We start from the raw sequence: 18171 nt of genomic DNA, 5'->3' as shown, positions 1-18171 counted from the left end.
CAGTCTGAAGACGCTGTTCCTATTGTATTGGATTCTACTGATACTTCAGCAATTAATATACTTAGTGAATTATGTGAAGAAAATAATACTGATTCACAAAGTGATGAAATAATAAAAGTATTTGACATCAATAGAGATCAATTTAGATTAAAGTCTGAGTTGTTTCCAATTAAATATAAAAGCCCTAATGTAGAGTGCTTTTACAAGACTACTCTAGACGATTTTCGGATACTTTGTGCAAAAAATAAACAGAATCATAAAAAATCTAATCTGAACACGTGGGAAGAAAAAGCCCTTAAGAAATTGATGAAAGACTCCTCTCTCGTGATCAAAGAGGCTGATAAGGGAGGGGGGATTATTGTTCAGAACAAAACAGATTATGTTTCTGAAGCCCTGAGACAGTTGGGGGATAAATCCTTTTATAAGATACTCTCCCATGATCCTACAAAAAACTTTTTACTTGAATTGTATTCTTTCCTTGACGGAGCACGGGAGAAGATGATTATCTCCAAGGAAGAATTTAGTTTTCTTTATGCACCCTTTCCTTCTATCCCTATTTACTATCACTACCCAAAATACACAAATCCCTCACTTCACCTCCTGGGCGTCCCATTATTTCTGGAATTAATTCTTTATCGGCAAATTTATCTTTCTATGTTAATTCCTTCTTACAGCCCAGAGTCCAGACTCTTAAATTACATATTCATGACACAACTCATTTTTTACAATTGATTGAAGAAGTGGAGTGGAGGGACTCCTTTGCATTTTTGACTCTTGATGTACAGAGTCTTTATACGAATATTCCACACCATGAGGGCTTAGATGTCTTCAGGAGACGTCTTTGTAAAGATGGTGATCTCTCGGAACATAGAGATTTTTTGATTAACTCTATCTCTTTCATTTTACATCATAATTATTTTCTTTTTCTTAACACTTTTTATTTGCAGATTATGTGGATGGCCATGGGAACTAGGTTCGCACCCAGCTACGCTAACCTATACATGGGTGAGGTGGAGGATGTACATGTGTGGGGCGGTGGGCTAGGCTCGAGCCTAGTTCTCTATGGCCGGTATATTGATGATCTTTTTATTATTTGGGATGGGTCCCTCTCTTCAGCACAGTCTTTTATTTCTTCCCTCAATTCTAACAATTATAATCTTCATTTCACGTACACGGTTCACCGCCAACGTATTAATTTTTTAGATGTTTCCTTGGAGATATATCAAAATAGAATTGTTACTTGTAACTTTATTAAAGAACTAGGGACCAATGCTTACTTACATTTTAGAAGTTCTCACCAGATGGCATGGAAACGCAATATTCCTAAGGGCCAACTAATGCGGTTAAGAAGAAACTGTTCAGACCTTAATAGTTTTAGATCACAAGCAGGTAATATGATGGAAGCTTTCAAAATGAGGGGCTATCCACCACACCTCATTGAGAAAGCGTACTCTGAAGTATTGTCTATAGATAGAAAATCTCTCCTAATACCTAAAAAAACAACTAGAAATATGATAAAAACAGAGAGAAGATTAGCCATTATTTCAACCTATAATGATTCTCATAATGAAATAAAAAATATTATAACTAAGAACTACGGCATCTTAAAACAAGATAGGATCTTGGGTGGGTTGATTCCTCCCAAACCTATATTTACTTTTAGACGGAACAAATCCTTGAAAAATATGTTGGCTCCAAGCTTTTTGAAATCCTCTGATAAAACCAATATGAGTGTCACCTGGCTTCCATCTCAACCATCAGGGTATTTTAAATGCGGGAGTAACAGATGTAAAACTTGTGAGTACATAACGAACGGTACTAAAAATGTTGATATACCCAATGGAGAGGAGACATATACAATCAAAGAATTTATTAATTGTAATTCCAAGTTCGTTGTTTATGTACTCACGTGTGGTTGCAGTCTGAAATATGTGGGCAGGACCACTTGGTGTCTTAAAACTAGGTTTATGGAACACCGGAGAAATATTATTAATAGAATACCGTCCCACAGTGTATCCCAACATTTTAATGAATTTCATAATGGAGATCCTTATTCCCTGAAACTTACAGCTATTGAGAAGATCCCTATTACCCCTAGAGGAGGGGATCGTTTTAGAGTATTGTGTAGACAGGAACTATTCTGGATAATTAAAATGGACTCTCTTTATCCGAGAGGCTTGAATGAAATGCTAGAATTGAATTCAACCTCCAGTTAATATCAGACTACTTGTTTGTTTAGTTATAGGCATACTAGTTCTTGGTTTACCTACATGTGTAGATTCTTTTACATCATGAGCTCCTCACTCTTTCCTCCTCTGGTTATTATCATTTACCTTTTTTATTTTTTTTTCATACATCATTTAATTTATTTATCAGTATTAGTATGATTTTTCCATTACAATTCTTCTAGTACAATTGTATATTTTCATATATATATTTTACTTATTAGTTGTAGAGATGGTGATTTATTGTTATTTATTGGTTTGATCTATGTATTCATTATTTTTAGTTATTTATTGACTATGTTTAGGCTAGATTGTTGATATCATGTGACTATCCCCAGTATTGTGTTCCACAATGGTATTGACATCATGTGACAGATGGAGAAATCACGTGAACGCAATGTCCACGATTCTCCAATATTTATAGTATGTGATCACTGTCTCTAATTATTTACAGATACAGTGCCTCATTGATATTTAACTGCATTTGATTTATATACTTACCATCACGGTTTATCATTTATGTGGACTAAATACTGAGGGTTACACCACCATAAGATTAACTTTAGTACTGTGTCGCACACTGACGTCCCTATCACATGTTAAACGTAGAGATCATGTGAACGGAATGTCCGTGTATTCCAACTTCCGCGACATGTGATCACTAATAGATCACGTGAGTATTATCTCACTATCTAATAGCCGTGGAAGATCATCACCCAATAGCTTTCCGTCTCCTCATCCACGTGTGTGTTGTTTACATCACGTGGACGGAGAAGATCGTTATTAGTAAGTGTGTGCATACCTGATATTAGATAAATAAATTAACTACTGGAATCCCCATAAGTCTGTCATCCTATATATATATATATATATATATATATATATATATATATATGTTATCATGTTTTTATTTTTATATTGATGTTTGTGTGTTTATTATGTAATTAGAAGGATTAATTGCAGCAGCTGCTAATTAGCAGCCATCTTTAGAATATAAGTATAAATAGCCTTTGCAGCCACATAACCAACACCTTTGATAAAGCTGTGAGTTGGACACCGCAAAATGCGTCAGAGAATTGGCTGTCACATCTTGCGTCACTCTTCTGATCCAGCGCCATGCATATCATCATCCATTGCTGTGCTTATCCATGACGAGTGCTACACCAACCTATTACTGGACCTGTGCCCTGGGGACATCATTGTGCGAATTGTTACATCGCTAATTGGACCCCAAATACTTGGACACCGGACCTGTCCCATCAAGTCCTCTACACGCTTGTGTCTTGGGGAGCCGTATTTGTGCTTATATTCACTTTCATGAAACGGACCCCTTACCTGTGTGGCTATTGGACTGGGTAATTATTTGGCTGGACATTGACTCATCAATATTAGCATTCAGCATAAGGATATCTAATCACTTGTGACCAGAAGTTGTTGACTGAGATATATGCAAGATTTGTGCATTTATTTATTTATTATTTTTTTATTATTTATTGTGTGATTTGGATCATAATCCAGTATTTTTTATTAAATCTTCAGTATATCTTTTAACTATAGAGCGCTGTTTATCCTTGTTTGTTTCTATTGTATTGATTGAGGACTGACCATCCTCTTATTTACAGCTGCTCTTTTTATACTACACACCCCCTATTAGCGCTCTGTGAGTAGTAATACTGTTTTTATTTGTGTAGATTCACTCTCTTTTTGTTTTATGGTGAAAATTTTACTCCAGTTAACTACTACTGGGAAAAATACACCCAAATGAGTTATTATGCGGGTAATGTTTCTTTGGTTATCCTCGTCTGTTAAGGGATCATCTCCCTCCAATATGCAATCCGTGATAAACTTTTTCACATCAGTATTGATCGGAAGACACGCCCTTAACACCACTCGCCAATCTTTATTGGTTGGCTCGTGAGCATTACCCAAGTTTTTCACAAATCTTTGGCATTTTGCTAATTCCTTCTTAGGGTCAGGGAAGTCTGTCATTATGGAATTTAGCTCAGCTCTTGTCCAAGGACAATGCATCACTACATTCCTTGTGGGCACCACACCATTCGCATCCGGATTCCCATTGGGAACAGTTATTGTCTGGACGGGATGGATGCCTGCCATAATGCTACCTTTGGCCGAATTACCTAGTTGAGGGTTCAGCCTACTGCTACTACGTATGGTATTAGTAATCTCCGCTACTGTTAAAGCGGGGGTTAATACTTTCTGTACAGGTGGGGCTACCTCCATTTCTGGTACTAGTGAGGCAGCTACCTGTGCTTGCTGTGGTGGTACATTTAAAATTTGTGCAACATGGGAGAGAGCGGACATCACAACAGGTTCATCATCTACATCCTCAACATGTTCCTTATAATTACAAGAGAGGGTACAGGTTACATGTTACATTTTTATGAGTTGTTACATCGACTGTACCTTCACCCCCATCTGCATAGGGCAGTGGTGGTGCATGTGAACTACTGACATTACCTTCCACAACGCTACCTTGCTGTGCGTGCACACTACTTCACGATGCGCACGCAACGCTGTTTAGCGCTGCGTGCGCACTCTCCTGCGTCGCGTACACGATGCTGGTTTGCGTCGCGTGCACACCCCTAAGCCACGTATCCCCCTTATGCTGCCACAACTTTAAACAATCATTATACTTTATCCTTTTCTTTTGAGAGTTCACCATACAGATGCTATCTCGGACATTGTTCAATACCTCATTATCAAAGCTGCCAACTTTGGGAAAAGGTTTCACACTCATTCTCGTTATCTTAACCCATACATCACAGTACATAGTTGCATACGCAATGTACTTAGTATGCATTATATGCCGTGCCGAACCGTTCGGTGCTTCCAAGAGCAGCACATCATCTAACATCTCTACCGTTTGTTTGGCTCCCATCTTGGGGGGAAAAAAACACTAAACTTTTCAATAGAGATTGAAATCAGTGAAAGAATGTCAAGGCTACTTTCACTTACCTGTGGACGATTTAACAGGCCGTGCCCACACACCTATGGAAGAATAACCAGGTTGCTTCCACGCACGTAAGCCCTTTTTGAGTACTTTGCACTGCTAGAATTTAAGCATTCCAATAACACTTACCCTTTTCAGTGATTTCGTCCATCACAACTCAGTTCACAATCATGATATGCCACAACCGTGTGGTTCAATTACAGTGCCCAATAACTCTAACTGATCACTGGATGCTGCGATCACACTGAGAGCCGATACCTAAACACAAACAACTACACCTGCTAGACTCCGGTATCTACTACCGAACCACTAGGCCGACACCAGGCACCTAGCCCCTAAGGGTCCTACGATACCCCTAGCTAGTGAACAGGTTACCCCTACCAACACACGTTCACTGTTACACACCTTTTTCCGCGCATGAAAAATAAACGTTTTCCCAGATATGGCAGCACCGACTAAGATATTTAAAACAATGCTATCATGCTATCAATATCACAATGCAATCTCAACTGCTTTGTTTAAACACGTGGCAGCAATACAGGAAATACGTATACGCTATTGTGCGACTTCCCCTTTTAACATGAAATTTTATCAACGAAGGAAAACAAACTTTTTCCTTCCTTGTCCCTGGATTCTAATCAGCGCTCCTTGAACTCACACAATAACGGACAGCAGTCTCTCAGCAAGAAAGTGGTAGCAGGTATTCGAAGGCACAATGCGTTCTTTCCTGCGTATGGCGCCTCCACCCTTTTCTGAGAGATCGATAACCGTGTGTTACCGTGTGAGTGGTAGCGTGATTTCACTCTTCGAGCCCCCAATTATTAATTCCTACCTATCTATACATCTTAAATGTCGCTATTTAGCGTTATAAGTCGCACAAGAAATAATTGCTTTCCAGACTTTGATTGTGGTTCCAAAGCACAAAAAGATATTATTCACCAAAAAGCAGATAGTTACACGCTGTGATCTAAATACAATTAGAGCAAACAGATTATACAGTCACTAGGTACGCATGCACTCTGGATCCAGATTTCCGGCATCAAAGGTGAAGCCTCCGTCAATAGCAAGAAAATGATGACTAGCTAACAGATTCAGAGAGCCTGCTTATGTACTCTTACAGAGATAGGCAATACAATAGATCAAGTTGGCATAATCCCATTGGTTCTTCTTCCTGGTCCTTCTGTTACGATGCAGTTCATAGGTCAGTTTGTATTGTAATAGTTCAGCCTCCAACAGCTTCTTTGTGTCCGTTTTCCCGCCGAAGAACAAGTCTAAAACGGCTACTTACATTACATTTACAGAGTACATTTCAATGCCTATCTCTCTATGGTCGATAATTTGCAGACGCATGTTGCGATTTCCTCGCTGATGGAACCGGAAAACTGCAAATAAACAGTGGTTCAGAATGGCACCAAACACAGTCTGCTTATCATGTACTAAACCTGAGATCTTAACTACAGTCGCTTTATTACATAATTAATAATGAATAAAACCTTGGATATTAACCTTAAATGCTAGGGAACCTTCCTATGTAAATGTGCAGTGTGTAAGTGTAAGGATATTAAGAAAAGATGCTAGTTAGCGTTGTGCGACTACGTATTTGTGGAGTACACCGTGGTAGGGTGTTTTGCAGGGTTGTTCATATTATGTTTTAGAAAATGTATGTATTTATATAATGAGGACTTTTAACATTGTTCTATTGCGTGGGAATAGCACTATGCTAAATAATAGCATCGCCGTATGTACTGATAGTGGGATTCGCTAAAATGGCGTTGTTCGGCCATTCGCAAAATGGCATTGTGCATATTTTAATTTTAACAGATTCTGTCTCAGCCAATTATCCGGCTTCAACAGAAGTATAATGTTCAATCGTATGCTGGATATAGTCCATGCGAGTGGATACCTCTTGAAGAAATTGCACCACTTGGTTCTGTGTCATCTCGTTTCTCCAGTCAATTTGCCAGACCCTACATCAAGTCCGGCATGCACAAATTATGCTTTTGCTCATATGTAACAATCAGGGACAAGAAGGCAGGACAGAGCAAAACTATATAGAGGCCTAATTGTGGCTGAACACTGCCCGTACTAGAACACTTGAAGGAGTGGTGCTTGATGCTCAATGTGGAATTATAGATACACACTATTGTATGCGCCCTCTGCAGATAGAAGAATGGATATGACAACTGGAATCCATATGCAGCTCAGGTGTGTCAGGACTTGGCAGCTAGGTCCCTGTCACTTAACTGTAACATGGGTTTCTTTCCTCTGACAGGGGTCTTGGTGTTCCTGCAGCTCCTGCACATATCTCCAGCACATATCCCTCCAGTTCTGTGCACTGGGTGCAGCCATCTAGGATTGGGTCAGCTGATCATCGAACAACCAATCGTGCAACAGGACCCAGTCAAGTAATCCAGGCTACCAATCCTAGTGCAGCAAGTGGTATAGAAGGCCTTCCTGGTGCACTCACAAGTTGCCAGTGCAATGTTGGACATACCCTGCGTCCAGTGGCTTCAGGTTCCAAGGCTCTCCCTGAAGAATCTGCTTCTGATCCTCTTAACCCCTCCAGTACAAGTTCCAGTTTGGTTAACTCCTGCAGTACAAGTTTCATCCTGGTTAATCCCTGCAGTTCCATCCTGGTTAACTTCAGCCTAGAAGGTGCCAGCTCAGTAACAGCCTTGCTGGGCCCAGCCCAGCACCCAGAGCATAGCTGGTCCCAGCCTGATAAATGAGCCTAGCCGATCTCAGCTTCCTACCCAGTTCTTCAGTCCGGCAATCAACCCAGATTCCAGCTCCAGAGTCTATCACCAACCCCAGTTAGCCTCACGTCATGTGTATAAGCTATACATGCCCACCCAGTTTCCTGTATGCTAGCATCACTACTGAACCAGCCCTAGCACTTAACTGACAAATTCTTTTTTCCAAAAATCTTTTGGAAAATGCTTTTTTTTTTTTTTTTTTTCAGGTTGAATTAGGTCAAGAACATATTTTTTAAATTTTTCCTTCACGATTTTATAAAAGAAAATAGTTTTTGAACACCGTATACCATAAAAATAGCAATTTTTATGATATACTGTAGTACCATTGGTGGCAATGGGCTCAACCATCGATATAAACTATCAATGGTTTGAGATATATATATATATATATATATATATATATATACACACACACACACACACACACACACACATACATACATACATACATACATACATATATATATTATATATAAATATATATACGATCCATGTTTCCGGCACTCCTGCAATGCGAGCAATAGATACCTTGCTGCGGTGTTCACCCTGAGGATGGATTAATTTCCAATGAGGAGGCACTCACAGGCTGGATAGACATGAAAAAATTCTAATGCTTTATTGCATTAGTGCATCTACATTTCCGCAAACAGACACAGCTTTAGTATTACCTTCCCAATAGAAATACCACTAAATCCCCCATGTTGGCGAAGAGCTGTCGCAAGAGGAACCCGGGAATGACCCCCTGAGTCCTTGCCTGCACATAATCAGCCCTATTCCTAGTCAATGGGGAAGACTTAAATTTAGCATAGGTTGCAGATAATCTTTCCTGGGATTGCAGATATAAAGTTGAAATCTCTCTTTTAAACTTGGAAACATAAGAAATAATTTCTCCCCGCAAAACAGACTTCGCCATCTGCCAAAACAATAAAGGGTCAGAAAAATGTTCCTGCCATTTCACCTCTATCATATTCCAAAATTTAATGGAGGAAGAAAGGTAGGATGTGAAGCGCCACTGGCGGCAAGACCCCACATCCACTGACGTTGCTATGGTACACCACACAAGGGCATGATCAAATAACCATATGGGAGCAATCCCTGTGTTCAATACTTTAGAAAATAAAAACGTGGTCGGGAGAATATAGTCGATATGGGATAGGGTACCATGAGCTGCTGATAGGCATGCAAAATCCCTTTTAGTAGGATGATGCACCCTCCAACAATCTATTAGGCCTAATTGAGAAGTAAAGAGTTGTAAACCCAATTTTGGTGGAGTGGGGGTTCGTTTAGGAGTATGAGATATGTCCATAGCAGGTAGTGCCGTTAAACTAAAATCCCCACCCACTAGCAACTGAGAGTCAGTAAATGGGTACAGTTTTGCCAATAATCCCTGGAAAAAACATTTAGAATAAATTGTGGGAGCATAGACATTACAAAGCACAAAAGTCAAAACAAATAGAGTACTAATAACATACCACCCTTCAGGATTAACTAGATTAGATTGAACCTGGGAATGTAAATCCATCCTGATCGCCACCCCTCTGACCTTGGAGCTGTAAGAGGCATGCGCCGCCAATGAAAAACCAAGTGAGGACAACTTAACAACTTCAGCATCTGTCACATGCGTCTCTTGCAGTAGTGCTATATCTGTTTGCATCTTTTTAAGCACTTAACTGACAAATTCTTTTTCCAAAAATCTTTTGGAAAATGCTTTTTTTTTAAGGTTGAATTAGGTCAAGAACAAATTTTTTAAATTTTTCCTTCACGATTTTATAAAAGAAAATATTTTTTGAACACCGTATACCATAAAAATAGCAATTTTTATGATATACTGTAGTACCAATGGTAGCAATGGGCTCAACCATCGATATAAACTATCAATGGTTTGAGATATATATATATATATATATATACACACACACACACACATACATACATACATATATAAATATATATACGATCCATGTTACCGGCACTCCTGCAATGCGAGCAATAGATACCTTGCTGCGGTGCTCACCCTGAGGATGGATTCATTTCCAATGAGGAGGCACTCACAGGCTGGATAGACATGAAAAAATTCTAATGCTTTATTGCATTAGTGCGTCTACATTTCGGGGTACATTCCCCGTCATCAGGACACAAATAACTAACAAGTGGTTTATACTTACAGACAAGGTGCAATTTCCTGCCGCATGCTGTCCTGGTCTCCGGTGTTCTACTTCCGGTTTCCATGACACCATAAGATTATATATGTTGATACACAAAAAATGTGTCGGTGCCACCTTCAAGTTATTCAGAGGATTAATATAGAATATATGTAAATATACATACTCCCTTAATATAAAAGGGTGTCAGCTAAGTCCAATGTGAGAGGACTTTTTGGAAGAGCCCTTTAATGTGAAATGTTGCAAATATATTAGGTGATAAGCGACTGACGTATATTATGCAATAATTTGTGGTGTGCAATTTTTACCAACAAACATATTACACAGAATATAGAATAAAGATAAATAAATATATCACAATTTAATAATTAAAATAAATAAATGAAACATAACAACAAGAGACTGTGCGTATAAGCAGATGATGAAAATAAATTTAAATTAATTTCCCACAATGTGCAAAGAGTGCTAATAAATATTTAAGATGATGTTAAAAATGCAATTCATACATTTACATACATCTAGAGAGCGAATGGAGTTTATATATTTAAAATAGCCAGTTACACAGAGAAATCAGTGGATAAAAACAAGTAAAAACTAATTCTAAAAGGTTTTTTAAAATAGTTCAAAACTTGTTTCAAAAGTATAGGAAGTTTCTACAAAATTAAATGCTTATCTGTATTAGTTCATTCAATCAAAAGGCAGCTACCCTAACGCGTTTCATCCACTTAGGGACTTCATCAAGGGGTGCAGTTAATCAGGGTTTGCCACGTTTTATACCCTTTATGAGACAGAGCTCCATTTGCCTCGTTTAGATCATCCATGACATCACTTCCGGTCAGTGACATCCAAAAAAGTGCTCTTTTTACAGAGAGTTTATACTAAGTTGGTAATATATATATTATCCCACATCTGTCCTTGGTATAAGATTTATGAATCTTAGATCAATGTTTGCTAGCTCCTAAAGTAATTTAGGGCCACTTTGTTGTCTACTGGCTTCCGCCCTTACTCCCTCAGCTTCCGCCCAAAGATGACGTCATAGTCATTTTGTCAATAGCGCAGGTATACTTTAGATTGCTTCAGAATGTGTCCGCATCTATGGTAGTGCGTCCGCCATTTTGTTGTAGTCCGTATGCGGCTGTGCTGTAGATCCAGCTTGGCTCAGCTCGGCAGAGTTCTCCAAATGTTCTCCAGCTTCTGCTTTCATTGTTGCTTTCACCCGCTGGTGACATCTTGTCCACTCCCCATTTTCCGCTACATTCAGCGCATCTGTGGTAAATGTAACACATCGGCATCATCGTTGCTATGGTAACAGTGACGCCATCTTTCCGTTCATGGCTGATGATAAAAAGGGGAAAGAGATTAGCAAAATGCATAAAAATAGGAGACTGGCTTCCTAGTCATATGCTTAGCTATAGATGTTTGAATGCATATTAGCTCAACCGGGGTAGTAGATGAGGGTTCTCTGATAACGATGTAAAAAATAGTAAATTTATTAAAAATAAAAAGGATATATATAATAGTTTTTGTCTTGTACATAAATTTTTTTTTTTTATAATAATGTATTACAAATATTAAAAATCAAAAAAGATATGGGATAGTGGTTTAGTCTTGTATAGAGTAAATGTCTAAAGTCCAGTAATGGCTTCAATACTCTACGACGTAAATCAGGGCTGTTCAACGAATGGTGTCTTCATTATTTTTTGCAATTTTTCAACTCGCATGTGACCCATAATTCTTAAATGGACTAGGGTGCCAAGAAGCTATTGACTAAAGAGATTAAAGCTTGGTGGGACATCAAAGGCCTTGAGCACTACATATCAGTGGATAGAGTACCGAGAGGCCTGAGAATCCTGAAGAATCCTGAAGAATCCAACATTTGGACTCGATAAAGCAGATTTTATCGAGAAATGGGACAAAATCTTGCATAAATGCTCTATAAAACTGATGCAGTTGATCATATGTGAGAAAAAAGATGTGATGATTCAACTAGAACAAGAAATCAAAACGAAAGAAACAAACATTGAGGAATACAAAATGGAAGAAAACTACAAGGAAAATGAAAAAGTTCTGATAAAGAAGTTAGAGAAAATAGAAGAACAAGTCATTAAAGGCAAGGAAAATACATTTCTAAGAGATAAACAGGACTGTGCCACTAACAAAATCAAACGGGGCAATGGGAGGAAGAACATTAAAAATGAGGACTCTCCAGTAGATCTTCAAGAACTAGGTATCTTCAGTCTTTCCAGACATACCCTAACAAAGCCAGAAATTAAAGTACTCGGCAAAGGACTTAATTTTGCACCTACCTCAAATATGAACAAATTTGAAGTATTTATAGATCTGAACAAATGTGTGAGAAATCTTACCTTGAAAAGACACTTATCAACGTCACCTATCAAGAATTATGAACTAATGTCTAAATCTGGATTGAAAGGTAAATCAACCTACTACCCTTTGGAATCTAAAAGCAGCCACATAGAGTTTTTTTTATGAAAAAGTGAAAAGAGAACTATGCAATTCAGACATGAAGAAGGTGTCTAAACAGAATCTTGGGAATGAAGAAAAACATGCCATTAAAGAGCTACAGAAAAATAAGGGCATATTGATCAAACAAGCTGACAAAGGGGGGACAGACAAGCCTATTTAAAGGAGGCCAGCAGATTGCTGGGAGACAAGGACTCATATGTTACACTGCAACAGGATCCTTTAGAAGAATATACAGAGGAAAGTACTACTTCTACAGGGTCTCCACGATGGAACTCTTTGTAAAGAAGAATATTAGTACCTGATGACAACTAATCCCACTACCCCCATCTTTTACTTTTTACCTAAAATTCATAAATCCTTGGTAGATCCACCAGGAAGACCTATTGTAGCAGGCATAGATTCTTTAACTTCCCACCTTTCAGAATACGTGGATGTCTTCTTGCAAAAATATGTGGTCAAACTAGACTCCTACTTGAAAGACACCACGAATCTCCTACAACACTTGGAAATAATTGAATGGAAAGACACATATAAATGGATCACTATTGACGTACAAGCCTTATACACCTGCATTGAACACTCTAAAGGTGTAAATGCATGTAGACTAGCCATGGAGGGTGATGACCCTATGGATACTACACATCGTGAGTTTTTATGTGATCTTATGATTTTTATACTGTAACACAACTATTTTACATTTTTAGATGTGTTTTATCGCCAAGTTTGTGGTACTGTTTGGGTACGGCTTTTGCGACAAGTTTTGCTAATATTTTTATGGGGCACTGGGAAAAGGAATACATTTATAATAACAATCCTTATAAGAACAAAATCATCATATATAAAAGGTACATTGATGATATCCTGATAATTTGGAATGGATCAGAGGAGGATTTTAAACAGTTTTTAAAATACATTGAGATTAATTACATGAATCTGAAATTTACATCTCACTTCAGTGATACATCAAAAGAACTTTTGGATCTAGTATTGAACCAAGATGAAGGGAAAGTCATTACTAAAACTTACATTAAGGAGGTGGGTACTAATAGTTATCTGCATTATAAGAGCGGACACCTCAAAAAATGGAAAAACAATATTCCTTATTCTCAATTTCATAGAGTAAACCTACTGTTCTTTTCAAGAAAGGTAAAAGTCTAAAGGACACTCTGGCACCAAGTATGATTAGGGATGATAATCAGATGAGAAATTATCTTCTTACTCATTGTTTAGGATGTTACAAATGTGGTCGTTGCAATATATGCAGATATCTTTATCCACGGAGAAAAGTTTTTTACAATTATAATGATTCTAAAGAATTCAAGATTAAAAACGTTATGAATTGTAGCTCCACCTCGATTATTTATGTTCTGGAATGTACTTGTGGCTTAAAGTATGTAGGGAAAACTAAAAGACCCCTCAAAATAAGGATTCAAGAACACATCCAAAATATAAAGAATAAAGTAGAAGGACATGCAGTTTCCAGGCATTTTATCACCCATCACGGATCCAATCCTGAAGAATGCACTTTTAAAGCAATAGAACAAGTGACTCTGGGAGAAAGAGGAGAAGATTTGGGCAATAAACTTTCGTGGAGAGAAATGTTCTGGATTTTCCAATTAAACACAATGGCTCCAAATGGCTTTAATGAAAGTTATGAAATTGCCCACTTCCTCTAAAGGATGAGTCGGTAGCTGTGGGTATCTTTCTAAATATCTACAACCATACCATTGTACTGACGCCCAATCTTGTCTGATCTTGGAAGCTAAGCACAATTGGGCTGGGTCAGTACTTGGATGGGAGACCTCCTGGGAATACTCAGTGTTGTAGTATATGATATCCACAGTAGGGCGCTAAGTAGCCACTCAGTCCGTTTAAGGGTTATGGGTCACATGCAAGTCGAAAATTTACAAAAAATAATGAAGACACCATTCGCTGAACAGCCCAGATTTACAAGTCATGGACTTTGGACATTTACTCTATACAAGACTAAACCACTATCCCATATATTTTTTGATTTTTAATACATTATCAAAAAAACATTTTTTATGTACAGGACTAAAACTATTATACATATCCTTTTTATTTTTAATAAATTTTACAATTTTTTACATCGTTATCAGAGAACCCTCATGTACTACCCCCGTTGAGCTAATACACAAACATCTATAGCTAAGCATATGACTAGGAAACCAGTCTACTATTTTTATGCATTTTGCTAATCTCTTTCCCCTTTTTATCATCAGCCGTGTACGGAAAGATGGCGTCGCTGTTACCATAGCAACGATGATGCCGATGTGTTACATTTACCACAGATGCACTGAATGTAGCGGAAAATGGGGAGTGGACAAGATGTCACCAGCGGGTGAAAGCAACAACGAAGGCAGAAGCTGGAGAACACTTGGAGAACTCTGCTGAGATGAGCCAAGCTGGATCTACAGCACAGCCGCATACGGACTACAACAAAATGGCGGACGCACTACCATAGATGCGGACACATTCTGAAGCAATCTAAAGTATACCTGCGCTATTGACAAAATGACTATGAGGTCATCTTTGGGCGGAAGCTGAGGGAGTAAGGGCGGAATCCAGTGGATGACTAAGTGGCCCTAAATTACTTTAGGAGCTAGCAAATATTGATCTAAGATTCATAAATCTTATACCAAGGACAGATGTGGGATAATATATATATTACCAACTTAGTATAAACTCTCTGTAAAAAGAGCACTTTTTTGGATGTCACTGACCGGAAGTGAATTCATGGATGATCTAAACGAGGCAATTGGAGCCCTGTCTCATAAAGGGTATAAAAAGTGGCAAACCCTGATTAACTGCACCCCTTGATGAAGTCCCTAAGTGGATGAAACGCGTTGGGATGGCCGCCTTTTGACAGAATGAACTAATACAGATAAGCATTTAATTTTGTAGAAACTTCCTATACTTTTGAAACAAGTTTTGAACTATTTTAAAAAATCTTTTAGAATTAGTTTTTACTTGTTTTTATCCACTGATTCCTCTGTGTAACTGGCTATTTTAAATATATAAACTCCATTCACTTTTTAGATGTATGTAAATGTATGAATTGCAATTTTAACATCATCTTAAATATTTATTAGCACTCTTTGCACATTGTGGGAAATTAGTTTAAATGTATTTGCACCATCTGTGCTTATATGCACAGTCTCTTGTTATGTTTCATTTATTTATTTTAATTATTAAATTATTCTATATTCTGTGTAATATGTTTGTTGGTTAAAATTGCACACTTCACAAATTATTGCATAATATACGTCAGTTGCTTATCACCTAATATATTTGCAATATATATGTGTGTGTGTGTATATATATCACAAAATACTGCCCGAGAACAGAGGCGGAACTTGAATAGGAGGGAGGGGGTATGGATGTGGCTGGCTATAGACAGTTGTCACACACAGCTGCAGCAGCGCCAGGGGGAGGGCCATGGATACAGCCTAGATCAGCCGGGCCGTCGCAGCGCAAGAAGGAGGGGGTTGGGGGAGGGTCTGGGGACACAGGAGCAGCTGCCTGGAGGAAAGGGGGGGTCGGGGATGAAGCAGCAGCGACTGCCTAAATGCAGGAAGAAGTGGGTTGGGGAAGGAGCTGGGGACACAGGAGCAGCCACCTGGAGGACAGGGGGGCCGAGGGTCGAAGCAGCAGCGGCCGCCGCAGCGCTGGTTGCAAGGGTTGGGGAGAGTCTTTAGACATAAGAGCAGGCACCTGGAAGAGAGAGGGGACTTTGGACAGAGCAGTACAGCTGCCACAGTGCCGGGAGGAGCTGGTGCGGGGGATGACCAGGGACACAGGATCAGCCACCCAGATGAGAGGGGTGGCTTGGATGCTGCAGCACTGGGAGGAGGGGGTTGGAGGAGGGTCCGGGAACACCAGAGCAAATGCTTTGAGGAGAGAGGGGACCGGGGACAAAGCAGCACGGCCGCCACAATGCCGGAAGGAGGGGGGGACTGGCCGGGGACACAGGATCAGCTGCTTGGATGAGAGGGGTGGCCAGGATGCCGAGAGGAGGGTTCAGGAACACCAGAGCAGGCACCTTGAGGAGAGGGGGGACCGGGGACAAAGCAGCACGGCTGCCACAATGCCGGAAGGAGTGGGGGGTCAGGGACAACGGGCAGTCGTGCTTGGAAAAGATGCAGCACCGGCTACACGGGGGGACAGCAGCAGCCGTGGCTAGCAGGAGCTGCGGCTACTGCAGTGAGGATGGTCACGCAGGCTGCCCGATCACTGCTGGCCACAGTGATCGGGACACTGCATATGGAACACATGGCTGCCCTTGCAGCCACACCAGGAGGGGGGTGCCACAGAGTGCCCGATCACTGTGGCCCGCAGTGATCGGGACAAGCTGGAGAGGCAGCCACAGTTGCAGAGGGACCGGCAGCTTCTGGAAGATTAGCTTCCAACAGCAGCCTAGTGAGCACTTCTGACTGGTCGTATCAGATACAACCGTCAGGAAAAGCCCAGCCTGGTGTGGTCGTATCTGATACAACTGTGCCAGACAAGTGGTTAAGATATAATAATATTTTCTTCCTTTTGTCGAAGCTGAATAATTGGCTGAGACAAGTTCAGTTTAAAATTTAATCGCGACGACGCCATTTTGCGACTGGACGCAAGACACCATCTTGTGAATGGCAGCAAGACTCCATTTTAGAAAAGAAAGCTTACACAAGCGCCATTTTGTCAAAAATACATAGTACACAATCCACAGTGCAAAATTGCTAAAAGTAGCAATTTTGCTACTCACAGCGCAAAGTTGCTAAAAAGTAGCATGAACAGCTTTTTAACAATCTTCCCCTAACACCTACTGATGGAGTTTAGCAGACATAAAATAACTTTGCAACACATTAAAATCACCACAAACATATTTGAGCAGTAGCAAAGTAGTGGTGTTTTCCCCTGCATTCACATTAACACATACGCGATGTAGCAAAAAGTAGCAAATTAGTGGTGTTTTCCCTGCACTTCATGTTAAACATAGGACAACGCAAAATAGCCATTTAGACGCACAGCCAGCTTTTTAGTGACCTTTCCCAAACTCATACTGGCATGCTCACACACATACACAGAAGCCTTTCCAATTTAGTGCTGGTCGCTAAGTGCCCCACAGACCCTCAAACGCACAACACAATTTAATGTCATTTCTCCCCGCATACACATTTAAAAGCAATGGTCCCGCAGCGTGAAAGGAATGATTATTACATGGTTTAATCGCAATGTCAGCATATAAAGAAATGAATGTTTTCTGTAACTATGGTTTAGTAAATGGCAAGTGGACCGTGATTGGTGCCGTACTGATCTACTCTGTTCCCACAGCGTTCCGGTGGCATCGGTGAGGAGATTAGAACATGCGGCTATGAAATATGAATGTTAGAAAGAATAACTTCTTGAAATGTTGTATGCCATAGTTAGATTAGATTTATTATGCAGCGGGAAGGTGAACACAACCAGGCTGTTAGAGGCTGGGTTGAGTCTTTGCACTGACCTATGAATTGTGCCGTAACGGAAGAAGCAAGAAGAGGAACCAATGAGAACCTGCCAACGTA

General features: G+C 39.7%; 1 pseudogene; it reads left to right on the top strand.

Annotated features, from left to right (window-relative positions):
• The first annotated feature begins 14312 nt into the window (after positions 1-14312).
• On the top strand, positions 14313-14431 carry LOC148473291 (5S ribosomal RNA; annotated as a pseudogene).
• The last annotated feature ends 3740 nt before the right edge of the window (positions 14432-18171 follow it).

This window comes from Taudactylus pleione, unplaced genomic scaffold, assembly GCF_031769625.1.
Source record: "Taudactylus pleione unplaced genomic scaffold, aTauple2 ptg000938l, whole genome shotgun sequence".
NCBI classification, from domain to species: Eukaryota; Metazoa; Chordata; class Amphibia; order Anura; family Myobatrachidae; genus Taudactylus; species Taudactylus pleione.
The sequence above is the reverse complement of the archived record's forward strand: the minus strand, read 5'-3'. Positions and strand labels throughout refer to the sequence as shown.